The 20,062-nt window shown below is 47.8% G+C and overlaps 1 long non-coding RNA gene across 1 annotated transcript in view; it reads left to right on the top strand.

Annotated features, from left to right (window-relative positions):
- The window catches only part of LOC116762296, a 29,426-nt gene extending 9,656 nt beyond the window's left edge, over positions 1–19,770 (top strand). The window contains exons 2-4 of the long non-coding RNA XR_004352238.1: positions 3,922–3,927; positions 10,088–10,101; positions 19,760–19,770. This is a non-coding gene — a long non-coding RNA (uncharacterized LOC116762296). The remainder of the gene's footprint in view (positions 1–3,921; positions 3,928–10,087; positions 10,102–19,759) is intronic.
- Positions 19,771–20,062: the final 292 nt, after the last annotated feature.

The raw sequence follows: 20,062 nt of genomic DNA, 5'->3' as shown, positions 1-20,062 counted from the left end.
AGAAAATGATATCTGAAAGATGCTCTGTAACTCATTCCATGAAGGTCTGAAAGGTCTTTGAGCCAGGTACATTTATGGTGAGCTCAAAGAAATGTGAGAACCCTGTGAGGCCGCAGAATAGCTGAGATGGAGTCAGCGTTATCATGGTCAGGCTTTGGGCAAAACTTGGAGAAAGGAATACTGGACCCTGGACTGTCACAGGTACTTCAGTGTGACACAGTGTCCCCCCAGAGCCCTTTGTGCACACTGGTACCCTGGGTGCTTTCACCCCCAGCCGCCAGCCCCTCCCCTTCGTTGGAGGATGACCGTCTTTGTTGGGGCTGCTGGAGTCTGCTTGGTCTGAAGGAGCTGAGAGCAAGGCGGGCCTGGGAGTTGCCATCTCCCCTGGGGGCAGCCCCTAACCAATGCCTGTTGGGTGCCGGAGTGTATATAGTCCCGCTCCCTTGCCCTTGATTGGGACACAGCCAGGTGTGACATACTCTGTCTGTAGAAATCCACTGTGGAGTGGTGTCACATTGATCTCCAGGGGTCATTGCTGGGTTTGCTTCTCTTTGTGGACTCACTTCTTCACTCCCCTACCAGTTTCTTCCTAGGAATACTTCCCAATAAAACACTTACCTAGGGATTCCTATCTCAGGATCTGATTCTAGGGAACCCAATCAGACATTTCTAGAGTAGGGCTATATCATCAGCACTGGGTAGCCTGCGCCTGCAGAGTGCCTTGGTGTGAATTTTCACAAGGTGCCTCCTAGCAGATGGAGCCCTGTGCCCAGGCCATTAACTTCTCATCTGGGTGCCTTCGGCAGTGCCCAATGGGTGGCATGGTGCTTGGGTGTAATGCTCAGAAAAGCAAAACAAAATGGAGAGTTGCTTCATTGTCCCAAGATCTCACTCTTGGCTGCTCTCATCCCCCTTTTAACCAGTTCAAGGGAAATTTCCCTCCTGTGTTTTCCTAAATATTTGAATATTTCAGGCAGGTGTGTTGCTTTTCTCTGGTTACATGTGGAGCTGATTAAATGTCTTAGCTTCTTTCTAAAGACAATAAAGGGAGAGAAAGGGCTGTCTTGATCAGTGGAACCACAATACCACAGACTCCAGAGAGGGTGGGTGTGTCTCCACCAGCCTGGGCTTCCAGGGGGCCTCTGCCTTGACATGGGGTCATTGTGAGGGGCTTGGACGGGCTTCGTTAGTCAGAGGCTCTTGCCTGATGATGGTTCCTTTCCTTGCATCCAGGGGGCTATTGTATCTGGTACCCAGAGTTTCCCACCTTTTCCTTTGGTGGCCTCCTGTTAATGTCTAAATTTGGCCCATCTGGTGGTAACACAGAGCCCCTTTTGCAGATGCGTATATGGGGGAGCTCTTTGACAAGGATTTTTTTGGGGGGGTTTGTTTGTTTGTTTATTTTTTGCGGTACGCGGACCTCTCACTGCCGTGGCCTCTCCCACCACGGAGCACAGGCCCCGGACGCGCAGGCTCAGCGGCCACGGCTCACGGGCCCAGCCGCTCCGCGGCACGCGGGATCCTTCCGGACCGGGGCATGAACCCGCGCCCCCCGCATCGTCAGGCGGACTCCCAACACTGCGCCACCAGGGAAGCCCGACAAGGATGTTTTTAACTGCCTGGTAATGTAGGTCAGAAGAGGGAAATACAGGGACTGGAAGGGGCTGTCCTGGGAGTCAGGGTGTTCAGTTCCATCCTATCCCCAGAGGTCTGAGGCTTCCTGGTGATCTGGTGCAAGTCATTCAACTTCTCTGGGAACCTTGGTGTCTTCATCTTTCTTTACTTAATAATAATTATCCAGCCATCCTCAGAGGGTTGTCTGATGATGAAGGGGAAATATTTTCATTGACTCATCAAGCAATCATTTAGCAAGCCCATAAAATCCTTGCCCAGGGAGAACTGGCAGTGTCTCAGGGACAGTGGTGTATGTGGAGGCATGGTGGTGTTGGAAGTAAGTGATGGAATAGAGGGAAATACTGTCCAGTGGCTGTGTGAAGGGGCACGGAGGTCTCCAGAGCTGGTCTGGAAGGCTAAGTGCTTGTGAATGACAGGGTGCCGTGTAGTGGGTGGTGATGGGGGTTACAACTCTTGAGTCCAGCAGAACTGCCTTCAAATTCTGACTCTGACTCTTCAAAGCTGTATGATGGTGGGCAAGGTACCCAGACACTTTGAGTCTCAGTTTCCTCATTGGTAAAATGGACATGAGCAAATTGTTCTGAGGATTGAGTAATACAAAGCAGGGGTCCCCAGCCCCCAAGCTGCAGACCAGTACCGGGGCTTGTGAGGGGCTTGGACAGGCTTTGTTAGTCAGAGGCTCTTGCCTGATGATGTTTCCTTTCCTTGCATCTAGGGGGCTATCGTATCTGGTACCCAGAGTTTCCCACTTTTTCCTTTGGTAGCCTCCTGTTAATGCCTAAACCATCTGGTGGTAACACAGAGCCTCTTTTGAAGATTCGTATGTGGGGGAGTTCTTTGAAAAGGCTGGTCCGTGGCCTGTTAGGAACTGGGCCGCACAGCAGGAGGTGAGTAGTAGGCCGGGCAAGCAAAGCTTCATCTGCCGCTCCCCATTACTCCCCATCGCTCGCATTGCTGCCTGAACCATCCCCCCCCACCCGCCCCCACCCCCCCACCACCGTCTTGTCTTCCATGAAACTGGTCCCTGGTGCCATAAAGGCTGGGGACCGCTGATGTAAAGACTTTGCAGATATTATTACGAAGAGAAAGTATTGTTATTTTTTTCATGAGTTTTTTTCTTCTTCCAGTTTTATTGAGATATAATTGCATACATCAGTGTGTAAAAGTATTGTTATTAAAGTTACCTTTCAGGTTGGAGAGATTCTGTTTGGGTGCCTTGGGCCAGTGCCTCTCAAATGCTATTGGGCATATGAATGAATCATTTGGGGATCTTGCTAAAATGTGGATTCTGACCCAGGAGTCGGGATGGAGCCTGAGGTTCTGCTTTTCTCACTAGCTCCTCAGTTCTTAAGTGTGGACCACACTTTGAGTACAAGGCCCTAGGCTGCTCCCCTCATCCCCCGACCCCGCTGCCCCAGGTAAAGTCTGAGTCCTTCCTGGGGGCTGAAGAGCAATGTGTTTGGGGAGATGATGGGGAGGGTTCAGGATTCCTTGGCGTGTCTGGCCTGGGACTGGGGCAGAGACAGCTGAGACTCACTGGTCTTGTTGCTGTTGAGTCAGGTGTTTCCTCCAGGGACGTGATGGATCTAACTTAACTTCCTTCCAGTGCCTTAGGACCAGCCCCCTGGAGGAAGCTCTTCCTGGCCAAATGGCCAAATGCTGCCTACTTCTGCTGCATGCTGGTCTTGATAGTGTGGAGATGAATAAGCCACTGACCCTGCCACAGTGTGTTTGGAGGTGGGGTAGGGACAGGCATGTAAACGTGTTATTATCACATGGCAAGATAAGCATTCTGTAGAGTTGATGGGTAATGGTGAAGGGGGGAAGAGGGTTGGAAAAGGGAGGGAAATGTCCTGGTGGTAATTATATCTGAACTAGGTTTCAAAGGATGAATCACAATGGCAGGATAGGGAAGAGGGCAGAAGAGTGTGGGGAATGACATTCTAGGATTAAGGAACAGCATGTGCAAAGGTAAGGTGGTGCCATGAAACAACCTGATGCGTTCAAGTCATTGAACTAAACGTTGTTTGGAGCCTGGAGTACGATGGGAAGGGCTTGGTCAGCGAGGTAGATTGCTGTTCCTGAAGATGTATTAGTCAGGATAGGCTAAGCTCTGCTGCAGTAACAAATCAACTTCATCATCTAGTAGCTTCACACAACAACAGTTACTTCTCACTTCCACTGTGTGTCCTTCGTAGGTCAGTGGAGGGCCAAGCTGACAGAGCTTTCCCATCTTGCAGCCACACCGTTTGGAAAAATTGGCCTATGTGGTCACCAGCGTAGGAGGAGATCGTGGGAAAGTTACTCTCTGGCTCTTCTGTGTTTCAGTCTAGAGCTGATGCATCGTTGCTTATGCCACAGCCCATTGGCCAGAACCAATGGTGAGGGGGCTGGGAAACAATGAGGGGTGTGTGGATGAAAGTTCAGAGAATGTCACTGTCTCTCCCACGTATGCCTTGTTTTGTAGCTTAAACCTCATTCTGAAAGCCCGAGTTTCTCAAATGGGAGTAATATGTGAATTTATTTAAAGGAAAAAGAAATCTTATAGCATCTAGTGGTGGCTTAAATTATTTTTATTATAGTGTAATTCAAATATGTCTAAGCACTTTATATTTAGAGCTCTCATATGACCATAAAACCAAAACAAATATATGAATAAAATATCAACACAGCTACAAATCGAGTAAATTCAGATTAACTCCATGAATTTAATGTGATGGATGAAGTCATTCTTGCTAAAACCAAATCATTGTTTCTGGGTCTAAAAACAGTTGTTCCATTCTTATGGGAGGCTGTGTGCCGTACCACATGGGTTATATGATAGCTTAATTTTCTCATCAGTTTCCTTTGTCTCTATTAAGTCTCTGACTTGTTTTCTCATTGGCCTGTGACAATTAAAATAATAATAATCATATTTCTTATTGCCAACTATACCATAAATGCAGGAATACACACAGTGGAATTATGTGGCAGTACTTGGTCATTACATGCTCATTTGGATGTTCTAGAATATGTTTCTATTGATATTCTATTAAAAAGATGCTCATTAAAGTGAAAGCACAAAGTTAAACAAAAAATAATTTTGGAGAACTTGTGAACCCCCAGAATATGTCTGAGGATCCCGCAGAATTTGAGAAACAGGTGGAAACCCACTGGAGTGTTTAGTTGGGGCAGGGGAAAGATGACCCATTTTATGGTTTAGAGACCTCACTTTGTCCAGGTGTGTGGGTAGGTGAGGGGTAGGAAGAAGAGCCAGAGACAGATGGTCCGGGTCCGATGTCATGGTGGAGGAGGGGCATTCAAGCAGCAAGTAGTTAAGAGAATGGAGAGGAGGTATCAGATTTGAGAGACATTTAGGAAGTAGAGGGAGTTCCCTGGTGGCCCAGTGGTTAGTACTTGGCACTTCCACTGCTGAGGGCCCAGGTTCAATCCTTGGTAGGGGAACTAAGACCCCGTGAGCCATGTGGCGTGGCCCAAAAAAATGGAATCTCCAGGACTTGGAGTGGAGATTGACTGGATGTGGGCAGTGAAGGAAGGGAATGGGAGTCCCAGCTGACTCTTGGTTGCCGGGGGACAGGGGACAGGGTTGATGGTGCCGCTGCCCAGGGGGAGGAGAGGGAGCACCACATGCATCCACGGGAAGAACAGATGAGCTTTAGGGCAGAGCTTTTTTTTTTTTTTTTTTTTTTTTGCGGTACGCGGGCCTCTCACTGCTGTGGCCTCTCCCGTTGCGGAGCACAGGCTCCGGATGCGCAGGCCCAGCGGCCATGGCTCACGGGCCCAGCCGCTCCGCGGCATGTGGGATCTTCCCAGACCTGGGGCACGAACCCGTGTCTCCTGCATTGGCAGGCGGACTCTCAACCACTGCGCCACCAGGGAAGCCCCTAGGGCAGAGCTTTGTTCAGCCATCTCCACCTTCCCACCTTTGCTAACTGACTTGAGCCCTCCTGAACCAGTTTCCGAGGAGCTGTTGCATCTTGGGGTATCTGTTTTTTCCTCTCCAGGACATTTAGTTAGGGTTCATTCAGGTGCTCTGAGTTAGCCTGTCTCTTGTGAGTGCTGCTTCTGACCTGTGGGAGAGGGCTCTGGTAACACTTTGCCTAATTAATCACACACTTGTTTTGTCTTCTGTATGTTTGAGGACAGTGAAAAACATTTGAAAAATTGGGGATGGTTTTGAGATTGAAGCTGATATCCCATATCATGTGAGCTTAGTGATCTGCCTTCAGTATTTTTTTGTTTGTTTGTTTTTGTGTGTGTGTTTTTTTGTTTTTTTGTTTTTCTTTTTGCGGTACACGGGCCTCTCACTGTTGTGGCCTCTCCCGTTGCGGAGCACAGGCTCCGGACGCGCAGGCTCAGCGGCCATGGCTCACGGGCCCAGCCGCTCCGCGGCATGTGGGATCTTCCTGGACCAGGGCACGAACCCGTGTCCTCTGCATCGGCAGGGGAACTCTCAACCACTGCGCCACCAGGGAAGCCCTGCCTTAAATTTTTAAGAGCACCAACGATTCACTTTCCACTCTGTGTTTTTGGACAGAGAAGCTCAAAATTCTCCGAGGAGAGAGCAGGTGTGCTGCCAGTTAAATGGAAGCATGGAAAAAAAAGAAGTATGGAAACTGCACTTTGTTGAAGCAGAGGGCAGAAAACACGAGGCCACCCAAACACACAAGTAAAAATGTCACAGAAACAAATCTCTGGTGGCTAGAGTGAAATCTTTTGTTAATGAAGGTTTTCAGCATTAATTAATTTAAAAGGTAGCTTGGTATTTCCTCTTTGTGTGAATTACTAACCTAACACACCAACGGGACCAAGCTGCTGGAAGTGGCTTCCATCCTGCCTGTCCTCACACCTGACAAATTTCCACTTGTCTCTTGGCCTCTTTGTAGGCATCACCTTCATGGCAGCACCTCCCAGGCCCTCCAGGGATACGTGTGCCCTTCCTCTGCTCCGTCTCTTTGGAACTTGTGATAAATGGTTTGTAAGCAAGCGCTTACCAGTCACCCCCAGAGACCACATACTACTTGTGAACAGGCTTGGAATCCCCCCAAACTTGTGGAGCATTTTTCCTAACAGCCATCTCCACACCCGCAGACTAGTCCAGGGCACCCTTCAAGGAGCATCTTTGGACCTCAGGGCCGATTGGATGAGCAGATCTCCCAGCAATAATAGCCTTGGTTTTAGGAGTATCTTTCCAGGAATGGGTTGGATGAAGCTGGTTGTTCAGTTTCATTCACATGCTTTGTTGGTTTCGGATTGGCTACAACTAGAATCCTCTGGAGCTTGGGTCTTTATATAGAGACAGCTGGTGCTCTCCAGATATCCACATGCTTCCCTTCTTTAGCAGATGCTATAAGTCCCGGCCCACAGTCCTCGTTCTGATGTTTCCCCTACAATGCACTGCAATCCTACTGGAGGGCTTTCTCTGGTTGCAGGGGCATGGTTGGACCATTCTTGGGGAAAACCAGAAGTTCTGGGTAGTTAGTGCTCCTAGAAGCAGCCCTGAACCACTGATAGAGGGGAATGGGTGGATACATATCACAGTTTCCTTGCCCCACTGGTGGGCCAACCCTTAGGCATGCTCTACCTGTTCTCCCCAGAGGTTCCCAGCAGACTCCAGGTTGCTCACAGCAGTAACCTGCTCATTCGTGATGCTGTACTGCCTCATTTCTTTCGCCTCCTCCAGTACATCCCAGGATCACCTCCCCAATAAACCCAGATCCTTTCCCCAGCCTCTGATTTGCGGAGAGTCCGACCCAAGACCTTTGGGTTGGTTGGGGCCACTGGACTATGGGTGTAAGTGCTGTGTGTCACTTCTCATGAAAGCAGGCACTGCCATTGTGTCTCTCCCACCACTGCGGCAACCCGGGAGGATGTGCTATGGAGGAAGGCTGCTTAGTCCACATGAGATTTCATAGGGGCAAGAACCTTTTATTATGGTAGCCACTGAGCTTCTTGGCATTTATCTGTTGAGGCACCTACCTGACACATAGCATCAGCCCTGTCCCTGTGGGGTGCCAACATTTAAGTTAGCCCATCCTTCATTTCTCCATCCTGTTCTGATAAAGTGTAAAAAGTTACAAAATTAGATATTAGGAAATCACTGATGATCACCAGGAACCATTCTTTGACTTACCTTTATTTATTTATTTATTTATAATTTTTATTGGAGTGTAGTTGATTTACAATGTTGTGTTAGTTTCAGGTGTTCAGCAAAGTGAATCAGTTATACATCTATCCACTCTTTTTTTTTTTACATTCTTTTCCCATATAGGCCATCACACAGTATTGAATAGAGTTCCCTGTGCTATACCTCTGGTTCTTATTAGTTATCTATTTTATATATAGTAGTATGTATATATCAATCCCAATCTCCCTATTTATCCCTCCCCACCCCCATCCCCTGGTAACCATATTTTGTTTTCTACATCCATGACTCTACTTCGGTTTTGTAAATAAGTTCATTTGTACCCTTTCTTTTGGCTCACATATATTTATCGAGTGTCTACTACATGCCACTGTGGTAGGCACAGCAATTTTTATTAATTTCAATTTAACTTGAAAATAGCCACATGTAGCTGATGGCTATTGTATCAGAACAGACCTAGAGAGCTGGGGAGACAGATTAAAGCATCTCTAAATGTTGTAGAGCAAAAGCAAATGTTGTAACACCAATAGTGGTAAGTTTCCATGAAGAAGAAGCAAGATGAGTGAAGAAGGGAGGTGGAGCCGGTTGAGGGTCTTCATACGTGTTACATAGACATATTCATACATATTGAGACTGGGTTGAAGGCTTCTTGGAGAAATGATATTAGATCCATCGCAGACCTGAACAAAGGTAAGAACGGTGTGTGAAAGAAATAGCTTGAAGACACTCGAGGCATCTCTGTTGCCTTTTGTTTTTAATGAAACACAAGAGGAGGAATGCCTTCTACTTATGAATTCGGAAAATGCCACGAAACACGAAAACACTTAGCGTTCATTCTTTTTTTAAAATTTAAAGACCTCTTGGGACTTCCCTGGCGGTCTAGTAGTTAGGACTCTGCACTTTGAATGCAGGGGGTGAGGGTTCCATCCCTGGTTGGGGAAACGAGGATCCCACATGCCGCTCAGCGTGGCCCCCCCCGCCAAAATAAAATAAAATATAAAGACTTCTCATGATTTGGGGCAGTGGTGTGGGACTGTGTTCCCCAGAAGCAGAACTCGAGATTGGGATTCTTGTGCGTGTGATTTTGGGGGGAGGGCCGGCAGGAGAAGGGGGTAGGGGAGCGAGGTGAGCGGGAGACACAGCTAAGCAAGGATGTGGTCTCAGCTGGGAGTTCTGGGGCTTGCACTGCACCAAGGAGCTGGTCTTACCGTGGGCTAAGGAGCCTGTCTTTTGTACCCTTCCTGTCGCCATCAGTCATACGAGCTGGTGAGTGGCAGCCGCTGCCTGGTAAGGGCATCTGGGTGGGCACCTGCAGGGTCCGTGACTGTGCTGACCCCATAGTGTGTTGATGACTGAGTAGCTTTCGATAGATTTGGGGGCAGAAACAGCTGAAAAATCCTGAGTACAGGATTGCTCTGATCACGCGGCACATTCTGAGGATTGTGAACTCAACCGCGAGGCTGTTTTCCTGCACACGACTATGGATTTACTGGGTTCATTCATGCAATACCTGTTTATGGACGGTCTACCACACATGCCCGGCATCAGGGCTGGGTGTTTGGAATCTTGCCAAGCAAGGCCCGTTTACTTAGTAGACTCCATCCCTGCAAATCATATATTTTTGGGCAAACGCCAAGAGATAGCATTGCAAGGGATCCTGAAGAAGCTTAACCACAGCTAGAGAAGCCAGAGCTGCCAAGGTCTACCCCTATCAAGGCTTGGGAGGCAGCAGTGTTTGTGGAAATATTTGTAAATGATGCTCTCAAAAAGCCTAGATGCAGCAGTCGGTCTGTTTGAGTGAACCACCTAAGTTTCTGCGCACTGAGATTGGCTTCTCAACAGAAGAGCTGTAGCCTTGGTGCTGCCGTTGTCAATCTGATTTAACCACGAGGGACTGAATACTTACTTATATGCAGGTGACCTTCTGCCTGTCATCTTGCTATCGTCTTTGTAGCCATCCTGGGAGGTGGGGCTGGTGGTGGCCGTGCAGGCTCCCATGGCAGTGAGGACCACCAGGTACTCTGACAGCAGAGGTGTAGGCGAGGCCCCCCTTGACTCTGGCACTCAGGGTGGATATTGGGGCCGCTGGTAGAGCTTTACGGAACCTGTTGGATGCAGTCAGGGTCTTGGCACTGCGATTTCCCCTACTTTGCAATGAGAGGAAAACCAAACCTGCTTTTAATTCCCTAAAGGAAGAAAAGTTTGAACCTTAATCTGCTTTCCCCTAGCATCACTCTTCTTTGTTTGGAATCTTAATTCACTTCAGGGAGTTGTTTTTTTAGATCATCCTGTCTACGGGGATATCAGGGACGAGCACACTTGTTTATTGCCCGCTGCAGGAACACTGGGTGACTTTATTTTGCCAAGTTGGGATGCTGGATGGCTTAATAATTGGAGTAAAGCTAAAGTGAAATAGCTTTAAATACCTGCTTTGCATAGGTATTGTTGCCTGTTGAGGAATCTGCGTCCGGCTCCATTTCCTCTGGATGATCCTGTGAGCTTTGCTTTATTCCATGGTTACAAACGACTCCCCCAAACCTGTGCCTCACACAGGCTTTCAAAACACATTGAACCATTGCTCCGAAAGATTCAGGATCTGTGGAAGAATTCTTTCAGTTCTTACTAACTAGCCGTGTGGCCTTGGGCTAATTGCTTACTCTCTCTGGTCAGCAGTTGTATCTAAAAATTGAGGGTGTTGGGCTACTGGCCCTTTCAGATTGAACACGCAAAGATTTTCACCCACACAGCCTTTGCGTCCAACACACGGGTCCTTCTTAAGATCCTCCTTTGCATCTTTCTTAGATTGGATCCATGGCATTACTTTTGTTTAGAAAGGATGCATATTTCCACGTAGCAATTTATCGGTAAATCCAATCAATCGTGTAATGACCATGCCTTAAGTACTTATGTAAAGTTCTTCCTCAGCCTGGTGTATCTAAACCTCAGATACTTAGGGTATTTATTTCTTCTTGAGTGAACTTTGATAATATGTATCTTTCTTGGGATCCATCCATTTCATTAAGTTGTCTTATTTATTGGCTCAAAATTGTTCATCATGTTCCTTTATTATTTTACATGAGCAGCCCCAGTGTTTTCCAAATGTGTCACTTCTCCTGAATATGAATGAAAACTATGTATATTTTTGTAACATTTCCTCTTAAATTGTTTTACTCGCTTGCTATTTAATTATATTGTACGTGGAGGTTGTCTTAATCAAGAAGTCAAAATCGTTTAAAAACCACTTTCTAAAGAATCCACAAGCTCTTTGCCTCCTCTGTCCTTACAATAATGGCAGGGTTTTGTTTTTTGGTTTTTTCCACACCACACAGCATGTGAGGTCTTAGTTCCCCGACCAGGGATTGAACCTGAGCCCTTGGCAGTGACAGTGCAGAGTCCTAACCACTGGACTGCCAGGGAGGTCCCAATAATGGATAGTGGAGCTCTGTGCCTGCCCCTCAGATAAGCATCTGATAATGAGGGGTGAGAGTCTGCAGGGAGGCACTGGCGGATGGTGCAAATATTCCAGGTGCCTTTACATCAATCTAAGATCCGTCCAACCAAAGCACAGAGATGTAGAAATGAATGAGAAGTGCTCATCTCTCTACAAAAAAGGTGATGGAGGAGTTTGCTTTTAGAATGATTTCTGCAGCCTCACCTATAGGGATGGAGTGTGATACAGCTCTGTCTAGCCCAGTGTTTGAATGTTGTTGTGACACAGTCCCGTGGAGATCAGTAGGCTGGTGAAGGCCTTGGGGTGCGATAATCAGACATAAGAAGGAAAATAGGAAGCTTGCAGGCATCAAGTCAGCTGGAGACAGGTCCAGGTGGGATGTACTTTAGTGCTCCCTCTCCAAATAAACACACCCCCTTGAGCCTCCCCGAACAGTACTGAGAAAGGCAAAACTCAGCCCACATCAAGGTTATTATGAATCTCTGATCTGTAACAGACAATTGGGATTAAAAATCCAGATCATAGGAAACCACAGCCCGGCCTGGGAGCCGTGCCCTCTTGGAATTTTACTGAGTGAGTGGTGACATCCCAGGGATGTGATCGTGGGTGAGTTGGCAACTGTTGAGAGGAAACATTAAACCCAGGGGTCAGACCGAAAGAGAAGCTGTCCCCAGGGGAAGCCTCAGTCAAAGCAAACCTCTATCGGATGTCACAAAGGAGGACAACGTGAGGGACAACACTGGCACACGGGGCAGCAAAAGCAAAAAGAGGAGCGTGCAGGCTTCGCATGACGGAATAATCAGAAGGCGGGAGAAGGGTTCACCTGGAGGACCTGCAGTTGGAGAGAAGGTTATTGTCGTGGTCACTGGCACGTCCGAGGCCTCACCAGCCTGGGAGCAAACGAGGCCATGTTAATATTAATGCCCAGCGTGGAGTCCCAGCAGCCCCGCCTGCTCTCACAGGACCTTGGCCCAAGTCCTCGGAGTCCCCCGGGGAGGACGTCACCTGTGCTCAGGTGCACCGTGGCTCCTCTTCTTCCTCCAGTCATGATGTCCCTCCTCACTTCCCCTGGCCTTGCTGTCCCCTGGCTGCCAATGTGTCCCTAGGGCACCGCCTTGCCCCCTCCTGTTGTGCTGGGGAGGCAGGGGGCTGGTTCTCTGCTTACTCTGTTGTACCTCCGCATTTGGGTCCCAGTGCCTCGCACAGGCTTTCAAAACACATCTCCCTCAGAGTCCATCCTTAACCCTGTGTTCCAAGGCTTGGAGGGCAGGGCATAGATGCCAAGCTGTCCCCTCTTTTGTCATTGCCCCCGGGCCTGATCTCCTCCCAGGTGTCCGTTATACCTGGGCACAGAACATCTCCTTGGCCCCCTTCGCCCACTCCCTTCCTGCCCATTTGGCAACTGGTGCAAATAGGTCCCAGCCCTGGGCCACTGGCTGCCTTGGATCCCAGTTTGGATTTGGTTGAGTCACACTGCCATGCTCTTGGGGTTAATCAAATGGATATGTACTAGTCCAAGGACCTTCTGATCCCTCCCATTGTGCTCTGTATACTTTGGTTCCACTAACTGGTTTGATGAAGTAAGAGACAGTCCAAAGCAGTGCTCCTCAAATTTCAATGTGCATCAGATCATCTGGGGAGCTTGTTAAAATGCAGAATCTGATTCTGTAGGTCTGGAGTGGGGTCTGAAATCCTGCATTTCTAATGATCTCCCAGGGGATACCGATGCTGCTGGTCCACTCTGGGTAGTCAAATCCTTCATTGCTCCCTCCCCCGTTTCTGTTTGCTGTACTTGAAAGGAAACCGTTTGGCAAGGAAATCATGAGTGGATTTTGTGTTCCACCGCACGGGTGATGTCCTGTTTTGATTACCTATCACATATCGCTTATTCACATTATGAAAATAAAGATACTGTTTGTTATAACACTACTATAGGGAATCGTTTATGGGCCGCTTTCAAAATGCGAACGGTTGACCAGCATTCCTGGAAGGATACTTGGAACTTCTCTCTATAGCTTAGCTCTATAGCTTTGCTTCTCAAAGTGTGGTCCTTGGGCCTGCAGCATTGTATCACATGGGACCCTGTTAGAGCTGCAGAATCTCAGCCCCACCCTCGACCTGGACTGACTGAATTGGGACCTGCACTTTAACACGGTCCCCAGTGGTGTGTGTACACATTAGCATTTGAGAAGCCCTGCCTCGTAGAACACGGTATATCGGAAATGGGAGGTGCTGGCTTTGCCACTTTAGCAGGATGCTCAAAGGAGGCAGGTGAGTGACAACAGGGAAAAGTTCATACTTCGGTCGTCAGTCCTTTTTGTCTTGGTGTGACCTGGGACATCTGGGGAGAGAGGAGAATACCTTCTGGCTTGCATGGAGTATGAAGATTCTTCAGACAAAATAAAACTAGCAGAGGAGGAAGTGGAAACTGTGATGTGATTATGAGATGGGTAGAAAATATGCAGGACCAGATCAGGGTGAGCGGAAAACTGAGGGAGGGAGGATGAGAATTATTGAGCGTGGTCAGAGATTCGCTTTGAAAACGAGGAACGACATGGAAGCTGGTTCACTTTAGAATCCCCTTGTAAACAACAGAGGCACTGCATAAAATGCATCACAATTTCAAGGTAGCTGGGACAGTAAAGGTCATTGTCAAATCAGCGAGTAGCTTAGAAAAAATGTATCAGGTATCTGTTGTACCAAGGACTGGCAAACATCCCTCACCGAGAGACCATAGAGGGCTCTTGTGCCAACATGCTGAGAGGCACTTGGGGAATTGGCATGGGAAGGTCAGCAGGTAAAAAACAACCCCAAACTGGGGCACTTCTGAAATGAGAACTGGAAGACGTCTTTTTAATTACTCTGTTTCTGATGGCTCGGTTGATGTCCTCCTGGTAATAAAGAAGATTAGGTAGCGATGACGTTAATTAGAGTGTCATCAGTGATGACAGACAATAAATAGCATGGCATTTCATTTTATTACCTTACCCTTGTTAATTTCCCCAGTTTTGATCAATACAGCCATTGGCCAGGCCTCCCAGTTACAAAACAGTCGCATTTTCGAGGCTTAGTAAAGGGCTGCGTTCCAATTTTTTATTCGTTTAGGAAATCCTCCTTGGGATGTTTGCATAATCAAATATAAGTTCGCAAATGTTTCTCCTGCCTCAGATTTGCATATGAGCAAAATGAGTTTGTTACCAAACAAAGCCCTGGAAAAAGCCCAGGACAAATGATTACTCAGTGAAAAGGAAAATGATTTCAGCCAGTTCCACTCCATCTCCCACAGAAGAATGGAGGTGAATCGTCTCTTAGCTTAGCACTGCCTACTGAGGCCATAAGTCTGGTGACACCATTAAGGAATGAAAGGTTGATAAAAGGGAAAGTATTTCAAGTGGAGCTTCCCGGCTAGGAAGGGGGATTACATGTCATTAGATGCATTACATTGACTTTTATTTTCCAGGCATTTTTGTGTTGTTGCATTGCATATTACCAGATGTTTTAAAACACCAATTTCCATTTCTTTTAATACTCAGGATTAGTAAATGCTTAAAGAGTGATTATGTATTATTTCTATCCTATAGCAATTTGGGTGTGACTCTCCCATTTCTTTTTCTAGCATGTTATTATAGGAGCCAAGGCAAGAATTCCAAAGTGGATGCTGACCTTGGACGTAGTTTTTCTTTGTGGTGTAATTAGACATATGGGTTATGGTTAAAAAATGACTAGGAAGGGACTTGGCTGGTGGTGCAGTGGTTAAGACTCCACGCCCCCAATGCAGGGGGCCTGAGTTCGATCCCTGGTCAGGGAACTAGATCCCACATGGCATGCCGCAACTAAGAGTTTGCATGCCACAACTAAAGAGCCTGAGTGTCGCAAATAAGGAGCCCGCCTGCTGCAACTAAGACCCAGCGCAACCAAATAAATAAATATTTTTTAAAAAATGACTAGGAAAAGGTACACTCCCTTTGTTCTGATGAAAGAAGGTAAGGAAAAGCTTCATTTTAGCAGTATATTTTCATTACTTTGTCTTGACCCTAAACTTGATGATTAGCAGCCTGAACAAAAGGAATAATAAATGATTAGAAAAGAAACTGGGTTCATGTGATTTCCAGTCATTTTGGTAGCCTTTTCAGTGGAAAAACAGAGATGACCGTTGTGAACCTGGGTTATGTTAATTCATCTGAATTGTGGTATCAGATAGGAGGCACAGTTGCTAGGAGCCAAACCCATTAGAGGTAATAACAGCAAAATGCTTATGCAGTAACTGAGCTTATTGGCTCACACCAGTCAGGTAATTCTAGGATCAGTGAACGTGAAGTTTCTCTCCCCACAGGAGCCGTATGCTTAGATCTGCCCAAGTGTTTCTCTTAATATCCTGTCCCTACTGGTTTTCTATTTCAGTCACTACATAAATGACAAATTCACCCTGCTGAGTCACATTTAGCATCGTGTACTCTTTGCCCTTGACATGTACGTGGATTTGGGGGAAAACCAAGGTTACAAGAGGTTGGAGAGGGAGATGGAAGAAAATAAACACAGTCTGAGTGCCTACTGTATGCTAAGCAGCCGGCAGGGGTGAGGTACCAAGTTTAGCCCATGTAGAAACTGAGGCTCAGAAATATCACATAATGTTCCCAAGGTCACACAGCTACTTAGAGCCTGGTAGGACCAGGATTTAAATTAGAGCTTCTGACCCCATGTTCACATTCTTTATGCAACTCTAAAATGAAGCTTTCACAAAACTCTGAAGAAATACGCTGCTCTTCCCTGCCTGTATTAGCTGTTCTTGACAAATGCTACCTTGGCACATTTACTGGTAGTCAGTGGATGTCTGTGATCGTGTTTTCTGTCAACGTTACTTGTTTCATCTAGTTAAGGTCTGTTGTGGGATGTCTACCAATGTGGAAACTAATGACACTCAATTATTTACAAGGAGAGCCAGAAGCCTGAGACGTGATATATGTGCTGATGTTAGGACTGAAAACGGGTTTCCCAAATCTCATGTGCTTATCATATGTACTAGGACAGAGGAAGAGAGTTTGCATAATCCACAGTCTCTGCCTTTGGAGAGCCTGAGTTTAGTTGAGAATACTTACACCTTTGAAGATAAAGTAACAGTGAGCTGAGGTGTGCAAAAGGAAGGGTCTCAAGCATTCAAATGAAATGTTCCTTGAATGAACAGAGAGTCAGATGAGGGAGCTCTGACTGTGAACTTGTGAAGTCAGGGAGGGTTTGGTGGTGGATACGGGTCTCAGGTCTTACATGATGGTGAGGCTCGGATGGGTGGGAGAGTGACGGTGGAGTCGGGTTGGGATGGGTGAGGGGCCGCTGGACGAGGGAGCGCCTTCCATGTCAAGGGTTTGGCCCTCAAAGCTGCTACTAAGGAGTCACCATAGGCTCTTGAGCAGAGGAGTGGCTTCGTGAAAGTTCTGCATGCACGGGCTTGATGGGTGCTGGGGAAAAACCCTGTAGACATTTGTATTGGGGGCGTTTGAGGCAAAAGCAGCAGTATTGTCAAGTTGAGTCAATTTATGTTGCTGTACGAAATTAACCAAAAAATGATGCTACAAGAGCACCTTTTTCTGTACCCTTTCCTGGAAGCTGCTGGCTAGTGGCTGAGGACTGGGGATTAGGATGTTTAATTTTTACTATCTATACCTCAATTAACTATTTATTGTTGGTGTAGGGACACAGGAGGAGTTATTATCCTAGATCATGTTAGGTTGAGCCATATGAAATTTCCATTTGGGGGTAATTGGTAGAACTATTGGTAATTTCATATGGTTCCACTTAATTGATTTTGTAAGTTGTTGTTGGAGACGAGTGGACACAGTCAGGTTATCTGGGTAGGTCCTGGGATAGCGCTGCTTACAGCCAGCCCCAGAGGCCTTGAGGGTGCTGTTTTCCTTGGGAGATGGGACTGTTCCTGGAGACTGAGCCCAGGGCCCCAGGGACGTGCCAGGCTCTTCCTCTCCCTAATATTTGCCTATGGACCAGGCAGTCAGAATCTCCTGATTTTTTTTCTAACGGAGAAAAATTTGCTCTGGACCAAGAACTTTAAAGGAGGAAGGAGGGCTTGTGGAAGAGGGGATAAAAATAATCGCATCTTGGGACTTCCCTCGTGGTCCAGGGATTAAGACTTTGCACTTCCACTGCAGGATGTGTGGTTGGATCCCTGGTCGCAGAACGAAGATCCTGCAGGCCCCGCAGCGCGGCCAAAATAATAATAATAATAATAATAATTGCATCTTGAGGTTGTGTTTTCCCAGGACTCCCCAGTAGCACAATGCAGACAGAGCCAGAAGTGCCATTCCTATAGCTCCTAATTATGTTGGGAAGGAGAGGGACCGAGTTCTCACTCTGGCCCCGGATTACAGAGGATTTAAGTGAGTTTGAGAACGCCTGGGCAGTGGGCTGCGCATGCGTGACGGTGGTGATAGAGGCTGAGCTGCGCTGTCTTTACATCCTTCGCGTCCGCACCCTGGGATGGGACCACTCCTGTGGAGCTTCTCCTGGATTCAGGGATGGAGTGTGCCCAGAGTGCTCTCCTAACCACCGGGAATGAGGACAGCTTCTGAGCGAGGGTCTGCAGAAACTGGCTGGGCACAAGCATCCCAGAGCGTGCCCATCCCTCCCCCCCACCACTGCCCTCAGACTCTGGGTACCACAGGGCCTAGTCATCTGTCACTACACTCAAACTGCACAGTTTCACTATTTGGGACCCTGAGGTCTCATCACGACTTGCCTCTTTTGTCCTAAGTCACCACTCAACATGTGACCCACAGTGTCTGTCCTGTTCCAAGAGTACTGGTGTGTGTCTCCTGATATCCCATCTTGGACCTCCTTTGGGCCCCTCCTGAGCCCCCTTCCATAAACTCTCCTGCATCCCTAGGGTATTCACAGAATGTTCCTTTGTCCTCCTGGTTCTCCCCTGAACCTTCCCCGGAATAGAGAATTCTTTTCCCTTTCCTTAGCCTGACAAATACGTATCGCGGGTCCCACTTTGTGAGAAGCACCCGAAGGAAAACAAATGAGAAGACTTAGTCCCTTTGCACACATGCATCTGAAGGTTCCCTTCCTTGGCGTCCTTCCTGTTTCCTGAGGAAACATGAACTAGTGTGACTGCTGGAGACCTCTCTTCTCCTCTCTCAGCACCAACCCTCTCAGCCAAAAATGGAGGCAGATCAGAGAGACTATGAGAAGAAAGGAACAACAGATGTACATAAATAAATAGTTTGGTTGTAAACAGGACTGGTAAGCTCATAAATCCTCAGCATGTGGGAAGATCAGTACCGGCCACCACTTGTCATCTAATCGGACACCTGTGTCTAGATGGAAATCATCTCAGAACAGATTGTATGTTATAATTAAAAACCAAAAAAACATTCTGTGTCAATATGCTGGGCCAAATTGCCCGTGCTGGCACAGCTGGACTTTCTGCTACAATTCAAATGCACTTAAAAATTATCATTTTGGAGGAGACCTTCAAGATGGTGGAGGAGTAAGACGTGGAGATCACCTTCCTCCCCACAAATACATCAGAAATACATCTACATGTGGAACAACTCCTACAGAACACCTACTGAATGCTGGCAGAAGACCTCAGACTTCCCAAAAGGCAAGAAACTCCCCACATACCTGGGTAAGGCAAAAGAAAAAACAGAGACAAAAGAATGCAGACGGGACCTGCATCTCAGGGAGGGAGCTGTGAAAGAGGAAAAGTTTCCACACTAGGAAGCCCCTTCACTGTTGGAGACGGTGGGTTGCCAGGGGGAAGCTTCGGAGCCACGGAGGAGAGCGCAGCAACAGGGATGCAGAGGGCAAAGTGGAGATTCCCGCACAGAGGATCGGTGCCGACCAGCACTCACCAGCCTGAGAGGTTTGTCTGCTCACCCACCGGGACGGGTGGGGGCTGGGAGCTGAGGCTTGAGCCTCGGAGGTCAGATCGCAGGGAGAGGACTGGGGTTGGCTGCGTGAACACAGGATGAAGGGGGCTAGTGCGCCACAGCCAGCCAGGAGGGAGTCCGGGAAAAAGTCTGGAACTGCCGAAGAGGCAAGAGACTTTTTCTTGCCGCTTTGTTTCCTGGTGCGGGAAGAGAGGGGATTCAGAGTGCCGCTTAAAGGAGCTCCAGAGATGGGCGCCAGCCGCGGCTAACAGCATGGACCCCAGAGATGGGGCATGAAACACTAAGGCTGCTGCTGCAGCCACCAAGAAGCCTGTGTGCAAGCACAGGTCACCATCCACACCTCCCCTCCCGGGAACCTGTGCAGCCCGCCACTGCCAGGGTCCTGTGATCCAGGGACAACTTCCTGGAGAGAACACATGGCGCACCTCAGGCTGTTGCAATGTCATGCCGGCTTCTGCTGCCGCAGGCTCGCCCCACATTCAGCACTCCTCCCTCCCCCCAGCCTGAGTGAGCCAGAGCCCCCTAATCAGCTGCTGCTTTAACCCCGTCCTGTCTGAGCGAAGAACAGACGCCCTCAGGCGACCAACACGCAGAGGCGCAGAGGCGGGGCCAAATCCAAAGCTGAACCCCAGGAGCTGTGCAAACAAAGAGAAAGGGAAATCTCTCCCAGCAGCCTCAGGAGCAAAGGATTAAATCTCCACAATCAACTTGATGTACTCTGCATCAGTGGAATACGTGAATAGAAAACAAATCATCCCAAAATTGAGGCGGTGGACTTTGAGAGCAACTGTAGACTTGGGGTTTGCTTTCTGCATCTAATTTGTTTTTGGTTTTATGTTTATCTTAGTTTAGTATTTAGAGTTATTGTTCTAGGGTCTGTCTGTCCGTTTTTTGTTTTTGTTTTTTAGTATAGTTTTTAGTGCT

The sequence above is a fragment of the Phocoena sinus genome, chromosome 11 (genome assembly GCF_008692025.1).
Source record: "Phocoena sinus isolate mPhoSin1 chromosome 11, mPhoSin1.pri, whole genome shotgun sequence".
In the NCBI taxonomy this organism is placed as follows: Eukaryota; Metazoa; Chordata; class Mammalia; order Artiodactyla; family Phocoenidae; genus Phocoena; species Phocoena sinus.
The sequence above is the reverse complement of the archived record's forward strand: the minus strand, read 5'-3'. Positions and strand labels throughout refer to the sequence as shown.